Source organism: Acipenser ruthenus, chromosome 36, assembly GCF_902713425.1.
Source record: "Acipenser ruthenus chromosome 36, fAciRut3.2 maternal haplotype, whole genome shotgun sequence".
NCBI lineage: Eukaryota > Metazoa > Chordata > Actinopteri > Acipenseriformes > Acipenseridae > Acipenser > Acipenser ruthenus.
In genome coordinates this window covers 1,386,394-1,409,255 of record NC_081224.1, presented here as the reverse complement: position 1 = coordinate 1,409,255, position 22,862 = coordinate 1,386,394, and the positions used below count along the sequence as shown (strand labels likewise).

The 22,862-nt window shown below is 39.5% G+C and overlaps 1 protein-coding gene across 6 annotated transcripts in view; it reads right to left on the bottom strand.

The window, feature by feature from the left end:
• The window catches only part of LOC117962366 (sphingosine 1-phosphate receptor 2-like), a 34,160-nt gene extending 12,884 nt beyond the window's left edge, over positions 1-21,276 (bottom strand). For 2 of the 6 annotated variants that reach the window (XR_009310659.1, XM_059007946.1), the window contains exons 1-2: positions 20,608-21,276; positions 2,601-2,724 (exon numbers count right to left, since the gene is read on the bottom strand). The gene's annotated coding sequence lies outside the window, so the exon portion shown is untranslated. Of the gene's footprint in view, positions 1-2,600; positions 2,725-4,214; positions 5,529-9,789; positions 9,848-9,938; positions 10,411-20,607 lie in introns of those variants that run through there. The other 4 variants (XM_059007947.1, XM_034913566.2, XM_059007948.1 and 1 more) reach the window with 4 other exon arrangements.
• Between the last annotated feature and the right edge of the window lie 1,586 nt (positions 21,277-22,862).

Here is a 22,862-nt window from a genome sequence, read left to right as displayed (position 1 = left end):
TATTAATTGTAGCTAACTAAATAGTCCCATGAAATGTATCTGCCACGCACATCCATTTATTATGGAGGCTGTGTGGTCCAGTGGTTAAAGAAACGGGCTTGTAACCAAGAGATCCACAGTTCAAATCCCACCTCAGCCACTGACTCATTGTGTGACCCTGAGCAAGTCACTTCACCTCCTTGTGCTCCGTCTTTCGGGTGAGACATAGTTGTAAGTGACTGCAGCTGATGCATAGTTCACACACCCTAGTCTCTGTAAGTTGCCTTGGATAAAGGCGTCTGCTAAATAAACAAATAATAATAATATAGAAATGCAATCTAATGGGCAGCAGTGTGGAGTAGTGGTTAGGGCTCTGGACTCTTGACCGGAGGGTTGTGGGTTCAATCCCCAGTGGGGGACACTGCTGTTGTACCCTTGAGTAAGGTACTTTACCTAGATTGCTCCAGTAAAAACCCAACTGTATAAATGGGTAATTGTATGTAAAAATAATGTGATATCTGTATAATGTGAAATAATGTATAATGTGGTATCTTGTAACAATTGTAAGTCGCCCTGGATAAGGGCGTCTGCTAAGAAATAAATAATAATAATAATAATAATAATGGAATTATTTTGTTTGATGATGTCAGAGGGTAATAGTGTTCCGGCTGTTGACTGCTGAGTGATGTCAGAGGGCAAAAGTGACTGTAAATGACCTGCTGAGTCCTGTAGGCCACATGGTCTAATTGCAGATGGACCATTGGAGTGAGTTTGAATGACAAAACACATGAAATCTCACCAGGAAGTGGCAGGCGCATTTTCATATATGGTGTTGTCTTTGACATATCAAAATTAAAATTAAAACAGAAAGACCTAAGGACCAAGTTAACACTCCTTTAGTTATGGATACAGTTCAGTCTTGATATCAATCTGCTCTCAGAAGATAATGGGGCAACTTTGCTGTATCAAACCCCAAGTTTCCCCCGGTGTGTTGTGCAGTGGCCTGAAACCTAGTCTGCGGAAACCAGGTTCCAAGCCACAAAGTGTCTTTCTGTTCCCTCGGCTTTAGTTTCAATCAGGATGTTTAAACGTGCTACCAAGCAACATTCTGACACACAGAGCAGCCTTGAAGTGTGATAGATATCTCTGTCATCATCACCCAAAGCACAGCGACACAGCAATCGAAACCGCAAAGGAGAAGTGTGTTAAAGAAACACTTCTCTTCATAGAAAAGGGCTGTCTGGCCTACAGTAGAAACTGACTCACACACAGTCTAATTGCATCGTTCTTGTTACAGAAATGACTTATGATTCATCTTTCTGTGTTTGTCTGTTTGATACAGGAATGGTAATATTTAAGACACATGTTTTTTTTAATTGGATTTACTGATAATTAAAAATAAATTAATTAATAAATAAATACACACACACAGGTAAGTGTTAGCAACGTGACATTTCGAAATCTAACATGAAACACTGTACTACTAGTATGGCTTCCGGTAGACTCTTTGCGATATCATTTTGTAGTTTCTTTGATTACAGGATGCAAAATAAAAGATGTTTTTTTTTTTTTAAATATTGTTTCAGTCCTAAAATTCCAGCTGATGCAAAACTTTTGGCCACAGCTGTATTCCGCAAGCATTGTGCTGTATCTCATGTAGTGAAGTTCTGAACAGCCACACAAGAGTTGTTTACAAAGCTGACTGTGATCTGAACTTACTGTGGTTTTGTTGCTGTTGTTTTTTTGGAGGGCTGGTAAGACCACAAACACTGGTATTTCTCTCTAGAGGAGCGGGTCTCGTTTAAAAGATGAGAACATCAAATGTTAAGTGTTATATCTAGATATAGATATAGATATAAATATCGCTCATCTCTTTCCACTGCAGTTAGTAATGCTAGCAAGGTGCAGAGGAAGTCACCCTTGTGTGAAAAAAAAACCCTTATAAAAGTGGCCCATAGTATGAGAACAGCAAAGTGTAATAAAGCCCAGTGCAAGCATGGTAAAGCATATTAATAAACATGTCAAGCAAGGGTAAAATATGCTAAATGCCTAGTATAACCGCCAGAGGAGCATGTTAAAACTGAAAAATAAAATGCTGTGCAAAAATGCTGCGGTAAGCTTTTATAAAGGCGCAGCGGGGTGATTCAGTACTGCTGCATTATTCAGAGTCATCGCTGTTGAAATGACTGCAATTCACAATAGTCTTCTCATCACTAATTCTCATCACCCTGCGAAAAAAGGACTTTAGATTTTTTTTTTTTTTTTTTCGTGGGACATCTGTCTCTTGTGCCTTACAGCGGTTAAAGGCGACCAGTTACAACTAACAGTTAACTCGCATGCGATACAAATTGCCTTTAATCCAAGCAATATCCAATCATATTTAAGAACTACGTCACGTGGTTCTGGTTTTCAGGTCATACACTTACAAATACCAAGCATCAGTACAACTATTTAGTATTGCTGTCATCTTTAAATAATTGAACAACTAATAATTATAATAATAAAGTAATAACGTTTACAGAATAAAAGCAAATAAGCCAAATATGTAAAACTCAGTTTAACATACAGTACTACACGTAGATAAAAATGAACGGTAATTCTTTTTAAATGCTGTAAAATACCTGCTGTTATGTGCTGTTCCCGTGCCATTAACGCCTAGAATCGCACTGAGTTCAGAGAGTTTTGCCTCTCGTTTTCCTCTTCTAAAATATTGTTCATCCCTCGGGTCCCAGAGGAATGTGTGCTCTAAACAGTTCAATTAGAATAATTAAATCCATATCTATATCTATATCTATCTCTATATATCTATCTCTATATATCTATCTATCTCTCTATATATCTATATCTATCTCTCTCTATATATCTATATCTATCTCTCTCTATATATCTATATCTATCTATCTCTCTATATATCTATATCTATCTCTCTCTATATATCTATATCTATCTCTATATATCTATATCTATCTCTCTCTATATATCTATATCTATCTCTCTCTATATATCTATATCTATCTCTCTCTATATATCTATATCTATCTCTCTCTATATATCTATATCTATCTCTCTCTATATATCTATATCTATCTCTCTCTATATATCTATATCTATCTCTCTATATATCTATATCTATCTCTCTCTATATATCTATATCTATCTCTCTATATATCTATATCTATCTCTCTCTATATATCTATATCTATCTCTCTATATATCTATATCTATCTCTCTCTATATATCTATATCTATATCTATATATATCTATATATATATATATATATATATATATATATATATATATATATATCAGTCATAATAAAACAAACCGGCCTTTTATGGTTATATTATCACAGTGCTGCGGAGTAACAGTTTAAAAAAAGGTAACAAAATAACATACTATGGACATCGGTTTAGCAGAGTTACAGTAGCTACGTTTTTATTCCCCTATTATTATTATTATTATTATTATTATTATTATTATTATTATTATTAATGAAATTTATAATTAAAGTTCGGGAGGAGGGTCAGACACCAATCTCCGCGTCACGAAATTGAATCATTCAATTTACACATTAGCTAATTTAAATTGTTGGCACTATAAATACCCTCTTCACTTATCTCTCAGTTGCGTTTTGATTTCATCGTAACCCACCACCTCCTCATCTCCACCTTTCTTAATAACAGTTTTTATGTTTTATCAAATGGGGGTCTCAGCCTCGTCCAGTTGGCCAGGCAGCGAACCCTCAAACCAAGTTAGGTTTGATGCCAAATGAATGTGTATATACAGCATACTTTTCTGTTAAATCGCATACTCCGCATTCTCTACAATAAATATTTGTACTAAAACATTTTGTGATTGGTGTTTGTCCCGAACTACTGAATTATTATTATTATTATTATTATTATTATTATTATTATTATTATTATTATTATATTGCTGTCTTTTATACAAAGGTATTTTAAATATTAAGAAGGGGAGACCTGAACAAAGGTGCAGTTCGGGCGTAGTTAACGATAGTTGGACAAAGATTTTAATTAGTTTTAAAAACTTGCTAAACAGTAACTCTCCCAGCATTGGTTGTTATCAAAATAGTCCACTGCCAAAATAACGACGTGTTGACCAACCTTCATAAAACTCTATGAGAATTGCGACTTTCGTTTCCATTTCCAAGTGTTGTTTTCAATGTAGCAGACAGAATCACGTGACACACACCAGTGCTCTGATTGGATATTACCTGGAATCTGTTGCTCGGACTCAGATCGCTGTCCACTCAAGCCATCGCGTTGCCAGAACTTTGACAATAAGTTGTCAGGGCTGTTACACGGGGCAATCCTCACTGGATTTGGTCGCAGGCGATAAAAGTTGCTAGTAAATTGACTCGTGTAACAATTACACGGGGTTCTAAAGATACAGCAATCCCAGCTAATAACCTGTATCTTTTGTTTTGTCTCCAAAAATGTCTGTACTTTTTAACAGCGTGGGTGGCGTGGGCTAATCAGTTCCTTCAGAAACACAGTTTTGTATTCCTCTTCCATTGGCAGGAATGGAAAGTATTTAGAGACATGTATTAACAGGTTAGAAAAAAACACCCATGCGATGCCATAAACGTGTGTTTTGTAGCGTCGTCCTGTATTCTTTTTAAAATGGTCCTTTTTTCAAGACCACAACGGTAAACACCCCAAAGTAAAATATAATAATGAATAACAAAAGCGACTTACATTTTTTTTTTTTTTTTCGGTTACGGTGGGAATCGGTAAATGCTGCTACACAATCTGGTCATTCAATAAGTCATAAGAATCCTTAGTATCAAGAACTCTTGCAGTCCAGTACAGCTGACGTTCATCCACAACGCATATGCACAGCATCTCCCACCACGAACAAAAAAAAAAAAAACTGGACGGCAATCTCGATATCCCGCACAAAAGTAAGCAGCTTCTCCTTTGGGAGGGGAAAGAAGCGATCTGCTGACATTTGTTTTCAAGTCTGGTCTACCTCACAGCTGTTGTAGTCGCAGCGCTTCCCCACAGGTTTACAGGAAGTGAGAGCCGTTTTTGCGTTGTCAGTACTGTAGCATTCAGCCTCTGTAAAGTTGTGTTTGTGGAACCGGTATTGCCAGTCAGGCTGCATGAGCAGCACTTGACAAACTTTTTTTTCCCCCTCTGGGCTACTTACAAAGGGCTGGTGCACGAGTACGTTCATCTAAGGTAACCGACAAAAAAAGACTTTTTTTTCAATGACAATTTGTAGGTTTGCAGTTATGGCTTTGTAAACGGACACATTTTGTCCTATTTGTCACATTTATTAAATAAAATTTGCACTACTTTTTGTGTCAAAGGAAAACATCCTAGCTACATTGCAAGACTATTTTACGAGTCATACAAAGGAAGGTGTATTTAAGTTTTTTTGATTGTTTGTTTGTTATGACAACTATTTAAGTTTCTTGTGGAGTATAAAAATGTAACTTTACATAGTACGGTGCCACACTTTCCTTTGCTAATTTTTTTTTTAAACAAGTTTCTAAAGAATTTGCTTAAATGCTTTTTCAAACATTATTTGAATAGCTTGTATTGAAATAAAAATTGCATCGCATTAAAAGATTAAGCACAATATTTAATCAACGGGAACATTACAAATAAAAAAAATCAACACTGTGGTATAACTGCTCTTAAAGGAATCACAGTTTGAAAAAAAAATAATAATAATTATACCACCGGGTGGCAATGTGTGCAAAGTTACAAAAAACAAACAAACAAACATGTGCTGTTCAAAAAAATGATTTGCTATTTAAAATGCAAAATAAATACAGTGGCACCAGAATTGAGCACCACGATATATTTGCACAGTAGATTTGCAGTTTTCCCACGCTTTACGCTTTCCCCGTGGTTATACAATGCATTGACCATAGTTTATCCTGGTTTGCCACCCTGTGTGGTGTACACCGCATTTTAGTTTTGCTTTGTATGTGGATGTTTACTTTCTCTTTTTGCGATTTCACTTTGATCTTTACAAATATATTTGCATACTTCACAGGTTTTAAAGTCCTTCAGTGTGTCTAGGATTAATTAATGCATATGCTGCACTGATGAGCCCCAAACAGGACGAAGCACGCCTGCAAGTTGCTGTGCTTTGACTTCTAAAACACTGTGAATGTAGACTTTCACACTATTTGATTGGCTCTTGTAATGCTGATATTTGCATATCCAGATTACCCATAATTCTATAGTTACTGTTTTCTACCACCCTACCTTGAAAGCTACTTGTCTTTATATATTTATTCATGGCTCATAAGTGTCACTTTTCCTAGACCAGAGAACTTGTTTCTTGACTCATATGAATTGAAGAGCCAGTAAATACTAAACCTCTGCTTAACCTCCCTCTCTTCAATCCCCCCCCCCCCTTCCTCCCCTTCCCTCCCTTCCCCACCCTTTTCCCCCCTCAGCAGCACTGTGTATCGTGTTGACAGGGCAATGTGCTCTCCAGTGTGTCCTGTTGTCTTTGACCCTGGAGGAGGAGGAGTGGAGGAGTGGAGGGTTTATCTCTTCAGTGTTCGTTAATGAAATCTTCTGCTAAGTTAGCCAGAGAAGGGCTTGTTATTAGTGGTCTTTATCAGGACTGTGTGTTCTGTGAGGTCGCTGTGGGCCAAGACAGCTGCAGCTTGCCCCTTTCAGACACGACTTTGTGCAGCTCAAACAGCATCGATTAATATTACAGTGCTCCCTTTCATAACGCTGTAGCTGGGAGCCGTATTGTTTATTAATGTATTTATTCCAAGGGGTGAAAAAAAAAAAAAGAAAAAAGTATGGAGTAGTGGTTAGAGCTCTGGACTCTTGACTGGAGGGTTGTGGGTTCAATCCCCAGTGGGGGACACTGCTGCTGTACCCTTGAGCAAGGTACTTTACCTAGATTGCTCCTGTAAAAATCCAACTGTGTAAATGGGTAATTGTATGTAAAAATAATGTGATATCTGTATAATGTGATATCTTATAACAATTGTAAGTCGCCCTGGATAAGGGCATCTGCTAAAAAATAAATAATATATATTTAATATCTAATTTTATATATATTTAATATCTAATTTTTAGTGCTTGTGGTTTTAGTGGCCGAAGTGGACAAGATCAGGTATCCCACCCTAAAGCACTGAACATTTTTTATTAAGAAAGAATAAGACCAGTAGGGTACTAAACCATTTCCAAAAAAAAAACCCACGAAAAAAAAACAAGATTATAAACCTATTTAAAAACAAAACATTACTAACATATACTGAGTTATCCTGAATCTGTGCTGGCTTATTCCCTTTCTATTCCACAAACACTTAGTTGTTAGTTTATCAGTCATGTGTAAGTGGGATGGATGCAGAAGCAGAAAACCGGCAGCGGTGATTAAGCACTTCCCAAAACCCACCCGACCTCCCAAGTTTCAAAGGCTATTTATGTGTATTTTTCTGTAAACCATTAAGCGTTTGCCAACAGAAATGTGCACAGATTTCTATGACCTCCTGACATGACTGATTCACAAGTTTGCATCGGGATCGGGAAACCAAAGTACTGATTTTGAGTTCTGGAATGGGAATGAGAATACTACACAATGGGGGGCGGGATCTTTAACCCCACCCCCCATTACATCATCAATTCCACGTGGCAGTATCGGCTTACTTAGCAGGGAGTACAGGATATGTGTTTTGTCTAGAGTGCTGATCGTAATCTATACCATACAAAACATATATACAGTAATCGCTTTGTGCATTTTTTGGTATTAAAGATACAGGTTGTCACGGAATATCTACTTTGTAACCCTCACGAGAATCGGACCAGTAAAAAAGAGTTTCGATTCTTGTGCAGCGCTGTGAATTATTTACGGAATTATGATAATAAAGTTTGATTTCTGTAACTGCTATTGGCACACATTTTTATGAGTGTTCTGACTACCAGGGTTAGGAGTGTACTGTGCATTCGCGCTGGAGGGTCTTAAAACATCTGTTTAATTTCCTAAACGCTTAAACTTTGATATCACGCACGTTTAAATATGAACATATTTTGAAATTGTTAACCCGTCACAATAAGCACACCACCAGAGTTTAAAATAAATGACTGCGCTATTAACGTGCATATGGACTGCACTATGAATAAACACTGAATGTGAAATAAGCAAACTTTATAGTTACTACTGTAGAAAACTAAGGCCAACATCCTGGATTTCACCCGCATATTTCTGATCACATGAAATCATTAAGGCAAAATGCTAAACGTTTCCCATCCGGCTAAGACTCCTAATGCTTATTAAAACACATTGTGGGCCCTGTTCAGTCTGCGTTTTTTCAGCTTTACCGTTCCAAACCACCGCTTTCTGACACATGGCTCTAGCCAGTTTGAGGTGTCGTTTTGAGTGACATTATTTTTTGGGGAAGCATGTCGAAAGGCAATCAAAACCACAAACCATCACGAGTTTGCCCTAGATGCAGGGTGATATAGTTACTACAGGTGACCTAAATTAACCGAGACACTGAGCCAACCACACACACCCTGAGAAAAGTGTGCCACAGCAATGGGGCCCCCGAGTGGCGCATCCAGTAAAAGCGCTCCGTGTGGAGTGCAGGATGTGCCCTATAGTCTGGACGTCGCGAGTCCGAGTCCAGGCTATTCCTTTGCCGACCGAGGACGGGAGCTTCCAGGGGGCGGCGCTCAATTGGCCAAGCGCCGCCCGGGGGGAGGGAGGGTTAGGTCGGCCAGGGTGTCCTCGGCTCACCACGCATCAGCGACCCCTGTAGTCTGGCCGGGCGCATGCGGGCTTGCCTGTAAGCTGCCCGAGAGCTGCGTTGTCCTCCGACGCTGTAGCTCTTGGGTGGCTGCATGGTGAGTCCGCAGCGTGAAAAAAAGCTGTCGGCTGACGGCACACGCTTCAGAGGACAGCATGTGTTCGTCTTCGCCCTCCCGAGTCAGCGCAGGGGTGGTAGCGGTGACCTGAGCCTAAAAATAATTGGCCATTCCAAATTGGGAGAAAATAATAAAAATAATTGGCAATAAATAAATAAATAAATAAGTGTGCCACTAGTCAAAGTACAGCTCTGGCCAAAAGTTTTGCGTCACCCTGTAGAATTAGCTAATTTTACTTCATAAAGTTGAATGAAATCTGCTGAATAAAGTTACTTTACCATATTGAATTACACACCGCTTTGTAGTGTTCCAGATACTGAAAAATGTGACTTTTCGAAATCTAACATGAAACACTACTGTAGCCTACTAGTATTATGGCGAGACTTTTGCGGTACCATTTTGTAGTTTTCTTTGATTTACATGATGTTAAACACAAGATCTAAATTATGTTTATATAGTTTTTCTCACTCCTAAAATGCTAGATAAAACTTTTGTCCATAGCTGCATGTTAAAGCATGGGTAAGCATTGTAAAGCCCTGAGATGCATGTTAAAGTGTATTAAAAAAAAACGGTAAACTATGGTATATCCAGAGTATAACCATGGTTCAAACACAGTGCAGATATGCCGTGGTTAACCGATACTACAAGAAACTAGCATTCAATGTCACATGAATCGACTAGAAGTCAAAAATCAATTCAGCGCTATTGAATGATTTAATAGTTTTTGGAAGAAACTTTTTTATAAGGATAATAAGGATCCTGAAATAATGACTGGTTCTTAAAAGATGATCTCCACTATAAATGATTCATTTTTTTTCCCAATAAATTAAGTAACATTTTATTCCTGTTGAAAATTCTGCATTCCTTCCAGTGACTCATTTTAAATGCGTTGTGTGAAAAATGAAGATAAATCTTATATAAAGATTGCCATTGTGTTACCTTCTGCGTGCTCTTTTGAGGAGTCTGTGCTCCGACTCACTGCCAGACTTTGAATAGCTTAGTGACCCACACACCTTATTACTCACTTGATCCTTCTTGTAGTAAAATATCCCTTTAATAGTGGGGGTTCGTACAGGACTGCAATCTACCTTTTTCTGCGTGACAGAGAAATATGAACATGCCGTTCTTCTGTGCTTCCTCAGGACGCTGTGCAATTAGAGCCTGCACACGGATCAAAATTACAAGGCCTTCTCTTGCTGCAAAGCTGGCGATGAACGCAGCAGAGCCAGATAACCCCACTGCTGTGCTTCACTGGAGTGAAGGGGAAGCAAACATCCACTTATAGTTTCCTGTAATCCGTTGAAAAAAGATCGTCTCAGCCAAGCAGAAGCACACAATGCATGCAATAAAATCCAGTTACACCAATAACTTTTATCATCTCAACTACACCATCCCTCATTGGACAGGCGGTTCAATGGGCGCTCCTGCTGATAAGCACATCCAGATTGTTAGTCAAGGTCTAAGGGTGCTTTTGCAACACTCTCATTAAGTCCCAGTTTGTTTGCTCTGAAGCGCATGCCACTGAGTCACTCTGCAGATATAAACAGATTGTAGACTACAGATCGGCCTCTGGAAAGAGAATGCCAAAAGGTATGTTGCAATTTCTTGTAAACAGTCCCAAGTGCAAGAAGCTCTATCCCATTATCTTTGCAAACCCCCACGGCTTGGAAAAAGACTGACCCGACTATGTTCTGATTAACCATTTGTAATCTCCCTTTCGGTCACTCATTTTTAATTTCATTTTTGAGAAATTTTAAAACAGTTTGTGTGAACTCTACAGAGTTCAAGAAGTTGCCCTGCCATAAAATAGATACACAGATAGGAAACATAACATGGTACAATTGTGCAGATAGTGCCTGATGGGGATACACTGGGCTGGTATAAAGCTGTTTGACTTGGGATGTGTCCACACACGCTTAGCTAACTGACATAGAGTGCCAAAGAAGGCATGGGGAACACAATGCAAATACCCGCAGGAGTGAACACTAACCTACATGGGTACAGTAATTCTGCAGCTCAGTATGCTTTTCCAATTCTTATTCTGTGCATGCGACATGACAGAACATGACAAACATTTAAAATGGAGGTGATCTCATTTTCCTTGTTGGGAGGGGTGGGGGGGGGGGCTGTTTTTGATGAACTAAACAGTTACTAATCAGCTGCTGGTTAATTCATTAAATGAACCCCAGACTTCTCAAATTTTCTGTACTTGTTGGTCAGAATGGAATTCGGTCAAAGTGTAAAACTATTCCCACTTCCATATGAAAATAAAGCGACGAAGAGAAGCCTGTTTTCTGTGTCTCAACTCTCCAGGGTGTGTCTGTAGCTTAGCACAGCAGCTGGAACTCATTAGTTAGCAGGAGCAGCTCAGATTTATAACTGCCCCTTTTTTAATTTTTTTTTTTGTTCTCGTTTTTCACACAAATCACAAGCCATCTTAATACGTTCAAACTAGTGTTCCACCCAACCTTGACCATAGCACAGCACCATAATGTACAGCATAGAATTTCATGGTGAAAGCCCATGGAATTTTTCAGTTTTGCTACGCTTTTAAAAAAAAAAACAATTGCACATGTCATACCATTGCTTGCGTGACTTGCTGTATCTATCCTGATTCCTGCTTCACCATGCTTTCACTGTGATAGATTTAAACCATTTTGACATTTCATAAGGAATACCCAGGTTAGATTATTGAGAATGATGCATTAGGGAGCCCCTTTTGAATAGGGGTGTAGCAATGTGATACGTATCACGAAATGCGTTTCCTGATATTTCAGCATCAACGACACGGCCATTCCATAAATGCACCCTTTTCTGAGCTCGCTACTCTCCGTCCTTCATTTGTATCCACTTAATTTCCTAGCTGTGTTCTGGTTTCTGTGATGCATCAGTCTTAACTGTGTCAACTCCTCTAATTGTTGTTTGCTGTGCCATATATCACAATGCACACGGACCATGTAAAGGAAGTATCACAATTCAACGATGCACAGCGATGCTTCTTTAGTTTTGACCCGTGCAGGAATTTGACCAGGATGTCAACACCCACCCCCCCCCCATCCCCTGCTTTGAACTGCAAAGTCACCCCAGCTGTCTAGCACATGGGTGCTGGTTATGTCTCCAGCACACTGCTGGTGGACACAATTTAGCTCTCAGTGGACAGAAGTCCACATGACAAAATCAAAATCACCATTCAGTCCAGTGTTACAACCACTATAAAGTGTTCCCATTGTATTGCATAGCAAAGTGTAATAAAGCACAATGCATGCACGGCACAGGTAAGCATTGTAAAGCACAGAGAGGTCAAGCATGTTGAAAAACAAATCAGGGTAAACTAACTCTTATAACGGTTTACCGCAGTAAAAGCATAGCACAGTGTAATCAAGTATAGTGAAAGCACGGGTATAGGTAAGCATTGTAAAGCTTAGAGAGGTACCGTAAAACATGTTAAGAAACATGGCAACCTGTGCATAATATAACCATGGGAAAACTGTGACCTTGCAGAGTTACTGTAGTAAACTTTTATAAGGGAAGTCGCTGCATTTTCAATGAGCATTATTAGTAATAATAATAATAATAATAATAATCTCTCTATATAAACATATGACACAGACTGTGAAAACTTTGCCGAGTACCAAGGAAATGTTAACACTTCAAAAAGAAAACCATGAACAATAATGACTAAGATCCTTCCTCCTCTTGAGACGTCTGCAATCAAGATACGGCAGGGAAATTAAAACGCATGAAACTAGAAACCTGATCTCACAGAGAGAGCTGCACATAGCCGTGGAGCTACTCAGAACTGAGTAATTATTTGACAGCGCATAGCTGATATTTGTTGTCATAAGCAAAATCTGTTGAGTCCGCTGTAATGCATCCTTTTAAACAAGCAGCACTGTTTCTGTGAAAGAAAATACCCCTTTTAAAGATGCGCTGGGCCGTATTTTCAAAGCGTTTACTTGTGTTGTTCTCCCTGTTCATTTTATAGAACTAGAACCAAACAACGAAGTGATCTCTTAAGCACTCTCATTTGTAAAGATTCGTGTTTGTCCTTTCAAAAACATTGTTTTATTAAAGAATGGAGGAGACGCTTTGGAAAGGACGTTCTGTATGTGGTACAGTCTGTTGATTCACAAGGTCGCACATTCACCGTGGTTTTGTTCGTGCAATTTTGGTCATGCATTTTCTAGGTATATTCCCTTAAAGAAAAGCATGGGATTTGTCAAGCATGTTACCAAACTCATGACATTTCATTTTGAGAACTTCTTTTTTTTTTTTTTGGTTTTTACAATTTTTTGCTTATTCATTTGCACCCAAGCAAAAAAAAACAAAAACTTGAAGGCTTTCTTCAAGCTTTACTAAGTTACACTAAAAATAACATGCTTATTAGTTTTCTAAGCAGATAAAAAAAAAGACTAAATCTTAACCCTTTAAGACACAAGGGACATAAGTGTCCCACAAATTATGCCAAACTTTTTTATTTTTGCAAGGAGGCGCACGAAACAGGGTTTAAAATGGACTGACAGGTTGGATCCGGTCATCCAGATGGTCAGTTTCCTCCTCGTGATGCTTGAGTCGCTCTCAGATGTAATTTTAAGAAGAAACCATTTGAACAACAAGCGTTCAATTCATTGTGTACCTTAAGGGGTTAAAGACACTTGGGTGCTGTAAGTGTAAATGTAATAGATTTTGTACAGTGGCAGATCTCAGTACTTCCACTGTTTTAAATAGGCGACAACACAGAAGAGAATACACTTGGGAGATGCTGGCTTTGTCGTCACATTTTAATGATTTAAACAACGATGGTATTTAGATGTGCCATTTATTAGATCAATTGAACAGAGACTCGTGTGTGTGTGTGTGTGTGTGTGTGTGTGTGTATGTATGTGTGTGTATGCACATCCACAAAGCCTTTTTCTTTTTATTGGGGTGTTTTTATTTCTTGTTAAGAGCGTCTTGTGCCTCCCTTTCCCGTCATACACAAGGCATCCTGTTTCCTTTCCTTTACAAAGAGTCTTCATGCATCACTCCCGTTCAGTTAATAACTCCCTCAAGCCCCCCCATAGAGAGATAATTGTACTGCATTGTTGGCCATGAATGAGTCCTTTCTGAAACTTTTTCTGAGGCTGTAAAATACATGGAAAGGCAGGTCTGGGGTCACGTCAAGAGTCCCACATTCCTAATTTATGGAGTCCTGGTTTTTAAAGAGCTCTTAATGGTGTTCCAAAAAGAACAGCGTCTATTATTTATATTTTCTCTCTAGGGTGCCACTGCCTTTTTGTTTTGTACAGTTCTACATTATTGAGGAGGGAGAAGGGGGGAGAGGGGAGAGGGGAGAGGGGAGGGAGAGAGAGGGGAGAGGGGAGGGAGAGGAGAGAGAGGGAAGAGGGAGAGGGAGAGGGGAGGGAGAGAGAGGGGAGAAGGAAGAGGGGGAGCAAGGAGACATTTTGTTTGCACCATTTATTTTCTCTAAAGTTGCAAAACCTTTTTCTTTTCTTTAACGAAAAAAAATCTGTCAGGTCGTCGTAATTCTGTCCTCCACAGAATCATTAGAATATCAATTTTCATGGCAGACTGCTGATAGATAGTTTTGAAGGTTGAACATCCCTCCCCTCCCCTCTACTCCACTCCACTCCTTTCACAACCTAATCTGGCCTACTTTCATTCTGTTGACTGTCTTAATGTACTGGATAGCATTTTCAATGAAAGACTAGCTTTCCTGTATCTGTAACTGGCTTCAGCGCTCCAGACAATCATGCTATACGCACAGATGTGTGCATGAGTATGTGTATAGAGGAAGTCATCTCCACCTGACACTGTATGAAGGCCGGGCAACAGTGCAGGTGTGGACGGTGGGCCAGTGGGACCCCAGTTCAGACATAGTGGTTTGATCCATTCCTGGTTTTAGTTTAATAAGAGCTTGTCGTCTACACACAGTGTGGCTAAGCAAGCTCATATTGGAACCTGGAATGGGTGAATCTGCTATGCAACAGGAGTCTTATTTCCATCTGAATATGCCTCAACTGTTTGGAGCAGTGTCGTCCAAACAAATAACTTAATTTAGCTTCCCGACCTCTTTGTTAAATCCATGGCTTAAACAATAATCTGTGTTATTTTACTACCACGCCTATTAGCACACAGTGGAAGTATGTAGGTTTTGAAACGCGAATGCTATCTGCATGAAGGCCAATGCTATGCAAAAGCAGTGATTGAAAAACAGATACAGGACGTCCCGTATTAGATAAGATATGCTCAGTTTGTTCAGTCTTTTTTTTACCCTGTGACTCGCGTTGCCGCAAGTAAACCCAGGGTTGCTATACCGGGTCTATAGGAATGCAGAAAAGGGTTTTTATTTTACCTAATCCGAGTCTGTACGTCTATCATTGCACGTCTTGATCTGTTGTCCTGAGCTAAACGAAAGCTGGAGAAACTAGCCCAAAACAGAGCCAGATGGAGGATCAAAGTGGATGACCTACGCTCCCTAAGGAGCAAAAAGGGTTTACCCTTAACCTAGCCATGTCTTCAGAAACCCTTTCATTATGCAACGGCACTCATCTCTCTACTGGGTTTTTTTTTGTTGTCTACCTATGCTTTTATGTATTCGTGCACACAGTGAGTGGAGAACTACAAGTTTATTAAACCACACTGATAAGTTACTATGCTTTTTTTTTCGTGGCACAAGGAAAATGAAAGAAACACCCCACAAACTCAAGGTTACCACACACCAGCTGGCAGGCCAACGTTGTTCCGGGGGCACTGAAGATGAAAAGCACACTGTTAGTGAATTGATATTTGTGTCAAGTCATTTTCACTGAACTGAAAGTGCATGACCTTACTGTGGCTGCACAGTGATATCCTTTGAATGAGACGTTAAACCGAGGTCTTACTGTAAGTGACTCTGCAGCAGCAGTTGTGGTGCATAGTTCACCCCCAAGTCTCTGGAAGTCGCTTTGGAAACGTCTGCAAAATGACTAAATAATAATAATAATAATATGCAGTGAAGATGAATTGCTTCCATAGGTAATATAATTATAATGCAGGTAGCACTGTAGACACCAGGTTTGGCATACTCCTAAATTGCATTTACAGTGCAGTGCATGGGTAGGTATTTAGTTTTTTATTTTTCGTTCAGCTTAATTGAAAATGAAACAATAAAGGCACATGACAACGTCAGGCTTTATGTTACCACTGTATGCATGTCCATGCAAAAGAAAAACAACAGATTAATCTTTGCACGCAAACACAGTTAACTCCCTTATCCCCATAAGACCAACATTTTTCAGCAAGTACAAAGTCCCACAGCACCCCTTATAGAGTAAAAGATGACTGTAGTAAGTGCAAGCATAAAAAGGTGCATTGAAAGCATGGTAAAGCATACACTAGGGAAGCACTGTACCAAGCTGTGTGGTAAAGCACATTCAAAGACAGGGAGAATCACGGTAAACTGGGAGAGGGGAAAATGAAAGGGATAAGCTTTGATAAGATGAAGAGAAACGGTAGCCTGGGTTATTGTGAAGCTGTGGTCACGTTGGTTTAAATGTTAAGCAAAGAAGTGCACCAACAAGCAGTTACCTGCAGCTGAATTCCGTTTCAGGTTGCAACCATGCTCAGTGTCATCTAAAACCACATTCTCTAGAAAACCGCTGTCTTTCAGAGTAAAAAGGGTAAGCGACTGCTCTGTTTGATGCTGCAGTAGAGGAAAGCATGCACAAAGTTCACATTTAGTTTCTAAAATCCAGATTACAATACTTGATGGATGAACAATGTCTCGTTTTTCAGTTTAAAGAAAGTTGTGTTCATTTTATTTAAATGCATACCGGGGGGGGGGGGGGGGGGGGGGGAATCAAAATATGCAAATCTTACATTTCAGTTAAACCGATCTTCCTTTAACTCTACTGATGCAGAAAAATGCACTTGTGCAAAAATAATTGATTTAAACTTTGGCCAGATGAATGAATTGAAGTCTATTTGTAACTTGATTCTGGTTGACATTAGGCAAGTTGAAACAGTGGATTAGTTTAAGTCTAAATTGAAAACATACTTTTTTGAATGTGCTTGTCTATTATTGGTTGTAGCTGAAGAGTATTGTACATATGAGCTCTCTTGTTTTGTTTTAAACTTTGTACAGCGCTCTGGGATGCCATGGTGTGAAGGGAGGGCGCTGTATAAAAATACATTTGTATTGTATTGTATTGTATTGTTTTGTATTGTATTGTATTGTATTGTATTTGGAGCCTCAGTTCTGGCAGAGCAGTTTCACAAACTGTTAAAAAAATTCTAAAAATTGTGCTTGAGAGAGAGAGAGAGAGAGAGAGAGAGAGAATGAGCTATGGCTAAAAGTTTAGCATCACCTTATAGAATGAACTCATTTTGCTTCATAAATTCGAATGAAACCTGCTGAATAATTTTACCTTAACATATTGAATTACACGCCGCTTCACTTTGTAGTTTTCCATATACTTAACCAAAAACTGACAAAAGTTATCCACTTTTTGAAATCTAACATGAAGTATTGTACTATTATTATGGCTTCCGGTAGACCTTTGCAATATCATTTTGTAGTTTCTTTGATTACATGACGTTAAATAAATGTTCAGTTTTTTTTTTTAACTTTTATTATATCTCATCCCTTAAAATTCTGGGTGATGCAAATATATATACACAAAGGAAATCAATTACAAAGGATATTGCCTTTTGACCCAACTGCGGGTGGAACACTGGCCCAGGGAGGCGGAGACTCTATTGTAAAATGGGATTTGTTAACACCGCTGATTTCAATGATATCAAATCTCACTGCGGAACTGAAGATTAAGAGTCTCGCCGCTGAGCCAAACACATTAAACAGTGACACGCCGGGTACCCTTGTTAGGAACCAATGGCATCCAGCCAGCCTCCAATGTCAGGCAAGCATGGCACCACATGACTGCTGGTCAGGGATTCCCCTGTTCCGTGTGCTGTCTGAATGCTTTCCTGTCAACCTGCCGTTTTTCTCCTCTCAAACTTTTCACACTTCTTTGTACTGTATACAGTTATTACTTGCAAAATGCCTGTTTTGCATATAGGGCACCATTCATAGCACAATTGACATTAGTCAAGGTGTTGGCGATATTGTTTTAAGCTGTTTCTGGTTTGAAGTGGGTTTTATAGTGATTCTATTGGTGGAGTTACTTTTAGGGGAATTAAAATAAAGGAACTATTGAAAAAAAGAAAATAAAGAAGGTGTAACGCCATCGGCTCCACATCTGCGGTTACATCCAGGACAACTGTGTTACATTCTAATGACAACGCTACAGGTTCACACTGCCTTTCATCATCAGAAACCGTGCGCTGTCAGAAAAGCAAAGCTTGAGATCGTGTCTGCTGTTTTCACCTGTATAATCAAATTCATTTTCTTTTTTTTTTTAGCGAACACTTTTAAGTTGTAGTCTGGAGCCATTCAACTAGACTTTTGCATGCCACTATGCTATCTTCTCAAGCTGCACAAGTTAAATTGTCTGTAGTATTCATCTGTTCTGTTTGTTTTCTACTACAAGGCCAGTGTCCGAATACCAGTGCTGTAGTCAAGGCTAAACTGACCTTACCCACTTCTCAATTGGGGGGAAAATATCTCCTTTGAAGGAATAAAGCATTTACTCGCTCCTGTGATCATGGCTATTCCAAGGCAAAGCATATTCCAATTTTAAAATATCGAAATGTATAAAGTGACTCAGGCACATTTAACAATTCTGCACGCCCTTAGTGCCTACCAACCAACCGCCTGGCCTTGAGCACCAAACAGGACAGTCAGTTTACACACTTTTTCATCTTCTTTGACCACTACACCACTGAGGAGGCTGTGTGGTCAAGTGGTTAAAGAAAAGGGCTTGTAACCAGGAGGTCCCCGGTTCAAATCCCACCTCAGCCACTGACTCATTGTGTGACCCTGAGCAAGTCACTTAACCTCCTTGTGCTCCGTCTTTCGGGTGAGACATAGTTGTAAGTGACTCTGCAGCTGATGCATAGTTCACACACCCTAGTCTCTGTAAATCACCTTGGATAAAGGCGTCTGCTTGTCTTAGGCTGCTGGGAGTGAGTGGGTCTGCAGACGCTCCTTGCCTAGCGCAGCAGTCAGATCGGACACCCTGGAGTCCTTCAGAGCTGCCTTTACCTAGCTGGCTATTTATCATTATTAATAACACGGACAAAACACGCACTAGCTCAAGTCAGATACAAATATACAGCACCTGCCGAACAGGTAAAACGCATGGGATTATTCTGTTACAATCACATTAACATGTCCTTCTAAAGGGAGACTATTGGTGTCATCACACAAGAGCCTTCAGGCTGCAGGACTCATGGTGGCGTCCAAATCCAGACAGCTGTGGCTTGCGCATTCAGTGCAGAACATCGTCAAGAGGATCATTTGTTTCCCTGAACTCAATTTTACATTTTTTTTTTTTTTTTTTAGCAGACTGGTTTGTGTCACAAAGCTGCTGCTGGCTGCACCCTAACATCAACCTTCCAACCAGTGTTTCTTGTGGGCGATTTGTTTTCCATGCGTAAAAGATATTTAAAGGTATTTATAGCTGGTGGTTAGCCTTGCAACTTTTTTTATTATTTTTTTTGGCTGCCACAAGAAATATATTTTCAGCACCACAACAGAGATTCAGGGTCAGATGCCTTGTCCATTATTGTGTGTTGCCCTGCCTGTGTCTCTTATTAGTGCTGGGATAGATACGCACAGCTTATAAAATGAGGCAAAAATCAAAGAATTATTTAATAACAAAAAAAGTTTTTGTAAGAATATTTGCATACGAAAATAAACACGTTGGTCCCAGTACTACCTATTTTATTAAAGAGGTGTGCGTGAGCCGACGCCTACTTAACGTGCAAGATGTTTGCTTTGTGTTTTCCACACCGTGGATGTGTTGCTGTAGTGTCCCTGTTTAGTGATCACATTTCACAAGCCCCAACACGTCTGTGCGTCACCGGTTCGATGCCTCAAACATGCCACTATTGTTCAGTGTGGTTCTAGAATGGTTCTATACAGCCAGTCTATACAATGAGGGTCCCATCACCTGGTTCTACAACACAGGAACCCTCTTGTTACACATCTGTAGAATGATATTGCAGGTGCATTATTTATACGGCTAACTGTGACAACCGCCCACCAGTAACCAGACAAACAGACACGTTTCACCTGCTTGTTAATGCATTCTGGTAATCGACTTGAGGTTACACACATATTAAAAGAGAACTATAAGGACTGGTTTAAGAGCTGTTTTGTTAAGAACAGTTTTTAAGCGACCTTTGTAACCCTTTTAAAACACGTTGGAAAGGGTTCTCTAATTTAAACAGCCACACTGGTGCTGAAAATGAACGAGCTATTGTATATTAATATGATTTGAACTTCTGTTCAGGCGGCTGTCGGTTCTTTTGCATTCTGAAAATCTGCATAGCAACTCTGTTTATTAAAATATAGTCGATTTGTGTGTTATGTTGTATTAGACTGATCCAGTGGCGCTTCTCACAACGCAGGTGATGCCAGCAACTGACAGTCTGAGGTCTATTAATGTAATAATAATAATAATAATAATAATAATAATAATAATAATAATAATAATAATAATAATAATAATAAATGAAAAAAATACATTGCAATTCGGCATGCACTTTTGTATCGATGTATTTAATAATAATAATAATAATAATAATAATAATAATAATAATAATAATAATAATAATAATAATAATAATAATAAAACATGGATGCACGCTTACCCCATGTATTGCAATTTGTAATCCAAAGATTATTAGTATTTTAGTTTTTTACTCTTTCGAGAAGTCTTCTCTTGTTTGATTTCTTAACTCCAGGTTGATCGTTCGGTGATTATAACATTTCAACACAGCTTGAAAAAGGTTTTTTTTTTTTTTTTAATCGTCCAGGCACGTCGTTTATTAACTTGAAACTTCACGGAATCCAAATGCAGTGTAAGTCAAAGTACAACAAATGTGAAAATGTCCCAACCGCAAATTAATGATAAATGTCATTAAAATGTTCTCGTTTACGCAGTTGTGGCGACTTGCGCAGTCATTTCGTATTAAAAAAATAGAGGAAAAAATTAGCTATGCAATATGCTGCTTTTCCAAATGTTGAAATCTGTTGTCTCTTATTAAAAATCCCCCAAACAATCCTGTATTGAGCAAAGCAATCCTTTTCACACACGGAACCCGCCTCTCTGAGTTGTGGAGTATTAACGCATTTTTCCACCAGGCGTATGAAAACCTTGTTGTATTTAAAACCGCTCCCCCTTCGATGTGTGTTACTACTACAGCCAATGAAAACGTCTTTCCTTCTCTCTTTCTTTGTCTTGCTCTTTTTCTTCTGGCAGAAAATCTAATCCAGATGTTTTGCTTTCACCAGCAGCTCCCTTGGTGGAAGCTGAACGTGAGATATTTAATAACCCGCCCTCCAGCCCCCTGCTTTCCTCCGTTTAGAAAGTTTTTGAGAGGCGCAGTATTCCACCTACATACGCCGCACGCAGCCACAGCCATACATCCAGATATTTTTGACATGTCCTGCTGCACTATCCACTGTTGTCAAGGCCATTACTTAGGTCCAGCTATTGGATTACAGATCAATACGGACTAGGCTAAACTGAAGGTCTTATCAGACAGGTCTCTCCCACGTGACTGATAAAAGGACCCGGTGACATCATTTCAGTGGTGCACTCTTGAACCACAAGTTGGGCAATAGTTATTTTGGTCGCTGTTTTGTGGGGGGGGCATAAACACAAACTGGACTGTCGACAAGGCCTTCTTACTGATAGTACAATGCACTGAGCTCTGTGAACTCAACTATGTGAATGGAATGTGAACAGCAGAAGAGTGTGCTTGTCCAAACCGTAGTACTTATTGTAAACTAGCTAGGGTTAAGAATTAGTTTTTTTTTTTTAAAAACTGTTTAAAGGGGAGGTTCTTTTTTTTTTTTAGCCACATTGATTAAATTGTTTGCACATTTCATGCTTGGATCCCATTGCTTTGGCTACTTAGTATCACAAGCAAGCCTAGTTCCAGAGGAAACGGTCTCCGGGAGGGACCGAGGGTGTGGTTTCAGCTCAGGGACTGCTGTGATTGGATGTATCTTCTCAGATTTTTGGAATCTTTTTTAAAACTCCCCTGCTTTCCGTTTTAACCCCCCCTAGGTGGATCTGAGATCAAAATCAACGTTGTCTCGGTGTTGGTTATATTAGGTTTAGGGAGGGAGGGGTATGTTTAGAATATAATCACTGGTATCACAGCAGTCTCTCGGGTGAAACCACACGTCACATGACACACAAAAGGTCCTTTCCTCTGATGGGAACTGGACTCAGCCCCCGTGTCGCCTCAGGGCTGGGACTGAAGCACAAGCGGAGGTCACGTGACTTGACCACAATTCCGTCTTACCCTTATAAAGGTACTACCAAATGTTCCTGTCAGGACACTGCACTCTGATTGGTTATCATATTAATAAAACAATGAATAATCCTCTCCAAACACCCAAACCCTAACCTTAAGGTCAGTAAGAGTGACCGGAGGTGCAGACTACCTCAGCTGTCCTGACAGGAACATTTGGGTTATTGTGCATATTGATTACCTCTGCAGCCGTTGTCTTCCCATCATCCTCAGGTTTATATATACAGATTACATAAACGCAGTAAAATGATGGACCCAAAATTAAACACTGGAAATAATGCCTCCTTGCAGCCTGCAGTGATATTATTACGGGATGACTATGCATCAACTGCTGCTGCAGAGTCACTTCCAATAGGACCTCAGTTTTTTCCCAAGGACGGAGCACAAGGAGGTGAAGTGACTTGCTCAGGGTCACACACAGTGGCTGAGCTGGGATTGAACCTGGAACCTCCTGGTAACAAGCTCCTTTCTTTAACCACTGGACCACCAAGCCTCCCATAACCCCAGCCATGAGTCGCACACCAGCTCTGAGGTGCTTTATAATTACAATACAACCTTTGAAGATCTAACCCCTTTTGAAG